Below are 3,668 nucleotides of genomic sequence, written 5' to 3'. Positions count from 1 at the left end.
GAAGAGTAAAGCTATCTAAGTCCGGAAAAGACGAAAAAAATGAGCCTCAGAGAAGAATATAACTCAGACCACTTTTGACAAACAACCATGTCATAGAAATGTCAGCAAATATTCTCGATCTGAAAACCCTGTTAAGGGATCACATCCTGGTATGAATGTTCTGAGACAAACCCTTTGTGAAAGATAAAAGAGAACAATGCTGAGTAACGGGTAAGAACTTTGATAACAGGAAACAAACCCATAAAAAGAAAGGATATGCTCTGTAATCATAATAATAAATGAACACATCTGGAAGATTAAAGCTATCCTAGTCCAAAAAAAAGGGAATATAACTCGGGCCACTTCTGACAAACAACCATGTATAATCAAATGTCCTTACTCTGAAAGCCCTAAAAGCCCTAGAGGGACTCCCCATACAAAACTAAGCAAAAGCAGAGACAATAAGCACTGAGCCATACCTTCTTATACTTTTTCTGCCTCTTCCCATCAACAGTCTCAATAATAAACTCGGTAGAAAAGATATTAGAGCTTGGCACCATACCCATTCCTTCCACCGGTGGTTTTCTTCTCAGAGTCATCGTAGTTACTACTCATTAACAAATTCCCAAAGATCATCTCTGGCACATACACACCCTCCTCCTGGTGAATCTCCATGGGAACACCATCTCCATTGTTGTAAACGTTGATGCAATTATCCTCCACATTGATGGTCACCTTCACGGAATCCATGGAGGGACCCCGCTGCTTGTTATCAGCCACATTGACGAGGATCTCATCGAAAATATTGTAAAGACCTAGCACGTATGAGATGCTCCGATGAACCATCTCATTGCCTTCGTAAACCCAGAGGGACTAGGTATGCTTCTCAATGGAGCCAACATAGGTGTCGGGATGAAGCAGGATGTGCTCCAGGTGAGTCTTCTTCTGTTATTTTTCTTCGATGATTTTACCGTTGACGTCATTGTTGCTCGGTTGTAATGGATACTTTTTCTCGCTCACCATGACACAGAGAATGGCTTGAAATAGAGATTGTGTCCAATGGGGATTCGCGAACAGGGCTGCTTTGGGTTTTCCAGGCTCTACACAAAATACACAATCCAAACAATCCACACCTCTGTCAAATCCATGTTGTGGATTGTTTGTAGTTTAATGGATTTGAAAAAAAAATATTGATCGAGGTTTTGAGGGAAAGTGTGTTGTTTTGGGAAAATATGACAAAGATTAGCATTAAATAGTTTTATGATTTTTGTGGCATAATAATTTGAAAAACAATCGAACTACAACTTTTCTAACTTGACTTTAGAATAGTGAACCTAGATTCTAATTAATTTTTATAAATATGTATTCGTTTTTCAACGATATGAAGGTATAAGGATTAAGCTTTGGATTTGATGGCAACTTATGCTCTTCAAAATATTGCTCATAGCATTGGATCAGATTTTATTTGTTATGTAACTTTATATATCACAATGATAATGATTTCCCTTGTATCTTATATATATTATAATCATATATTAATGTTACATTGGAGTTACTTAAAAGCATTTGAGAACACTTATACTTGTTATTTTGTGTTTTTGGGTTTGTTTTTAGTGATTATTATAATAAATTTTATGAGATAATCTTGTTGTGTTAAAAAAAATGTAGTTGGTTAATTAGATGACGATTATTACATGATTTATTATATCATTACATTCCGTATTTTCCAAACTTGATGAACAAAATTTCTCATTAAGTCAAAAGTATGTTGTTTTGGGAAAACATGACAAAGATTTGACAGAGATGGCTAGGTAATAACCTAATTTTAGCGTCACTTTATGTCTATGGAGATTGCAAGAGTGCTCCATGGAAGGAAACTCATCGTGGAATTTTAAGCAAGTTAAGGTAATTTCAAGAACGGATTCCCAAGAACTCTCCTGTAGTGATTTTAACTCAGGCATATTTCTCCATTGGGAGCAAAAAACCCTAGTGAATTCACTATCAACTTTTCTTTTAGAATTCAATGTACCATCGCCATTTGATCTATGATGCCATATTTCAATCTATACATGCCATTCAACTTGAGATCATCAATAAATAAAACAACATCGATTATAGTCACTTCCAATCTATACATGTCATTCAACATCAGATCATCAATCACAAAAACAATGTCAACTATAACCAATTAAATCCTCTATCAACTTTTCCCACACCCTTAAAATCCATGCCAAGCAAGGCACAAAGTTTAGGGCACATGTCATTATATTGTTTGTTTTCCACTTGTTTCCTATTAGAATAAAATTTACATCTAAAAAAAATTGTGTTTACAACATCTTAAATTAATGACACCAAAAAAAATACACTCTATGGTAATCATAGAATTTTAATAGGGCCATAAGAAATTACAATTATGGGAAAAGGCCAAGAAAGAAGGATTGAAAACAAAACAATAGTTAGAATAGTGGACAAATGAGAATTCTATGAAACCCAATTGATCGAACTAGGAGACCCAAGTTAACATTGGTTCACCAGTGTGGTCTACAAAGTTTAATGCAACCAATAGTTTGCATTGTCGCCTGGTCGACAGCACCTAGATGGCATAACATGAAATCTCCACGCGATGTTGGAAGAATATTTACCATTCAGAATCGCACCTAAGCCAACAAAAGTTCCTCACGGATAAGAAACAATAATTCTTATAATTAAAAAATAAAGATAAAATGAAGTTACCTACCTTTTGAGTGGGTTTGGCCTCTTCTCCTCTAGCACGAAGCCTGAATCCTGTTTGTTTCAGTCGACGTCCATTTCCTTCACATCTGATTCCTTTGCTATGGGACTCTCAAAATCCTGGGTCACGTGAATCAAAGGTCCTTTTTACGTCTCTATCATTTTTCCCTGTGCAAAGTTGTTCCCTCCAAAGTTAATAATCTCAAATTCAAGTGATGACTATATATATATCAATAAACATTCAACGTTTTCATTTTGTCTATAGATTGGAGCTCCTTTTAGAGAGCCCACGACAATTTAATAATTGAGTCTCTTCATGTGTCTGATGTAGTATTCATCGATGCATTTTCCTTGGAGGCATGGGTTGTGGCATGTTAAATGCATAATGGATCCTTTTGATATAACCTTTGAGTTGTACATTGTCTGCAACTTCATTTCTATTTTTGTGGTAGGACATTTCGAAACCATTTTTTCCTGCGGGACTCTGTTTTTGTTCTCACGAGGATGCTCAAATTTGCGTGTTGCTTGGTACGGTGAGGTGAGAAAGCTCAGTCTGCAGTAATAAAGATGGTGAATAATTGTGTAGTTTTGTGATCAACGGGCGAGCCTTGATGACTTAACTTAGGGCTAGGTTAGTTCGTTGAAGGTGCAGTGTTAATAATGGTTTCTCTTGAATCCTCTGGACTGCCTCCCTGATTCCGCTTCTAGTGGTCTGTGGGATATATTTTGTGTCATGCTTCTTATTACAATGTTTGCGAAGCCTAATGATACAACATCCTAAGCATCTAGGTTGTCAGAAGGAATCGGTTGGAGATTCCGTTAATCGGTTGGAGATTCCGTTAAAGATTCAGTTCGAGAATCAGTTGGAGCTCGAGCTCGATTTCATTCGTGAACTTAGCCAAGCGTCGACGTCATGTTGATTCGTTCATTTATCATGATGTGATCTAAGTAAATGTGGT

General features: G+C 36.5%; 1 pseudogene; it reads right to left on the bottom strand.

The window, feature by feature from the left end:
- Nucleotides 1-522: 522 nt before the first annotated feature.
- LOC149139048 (DNA topoisomerase 2 pseudogene) lies at nt 523-825 on the bottom strand (annotated as a pseudogene).
- Between the last annotated feature and the right edge of the window lie 2,843 nt (nt 826-3,668).

Source organism: Pinus tabuliformis, chromosome X (genome assembly GCF_031772625.1).
Source record: "Pinus tabuliformis cultivar Carrire ecotype Pingquan chromosome X, CPIR1, whole genome shotgun sequence".
Lineage (NCBI taxonomy): Eukaryota > Viridiplantae > Streptophyta > Pinopsida > Pinales > Pinaceae > Pinus > Pinus tabuliformis.
The sequence above is the reverse complement of the archived record's forward strand: the minus strand, read 5'-3'. Positions and strand labels throughout refer to the sequence as shown.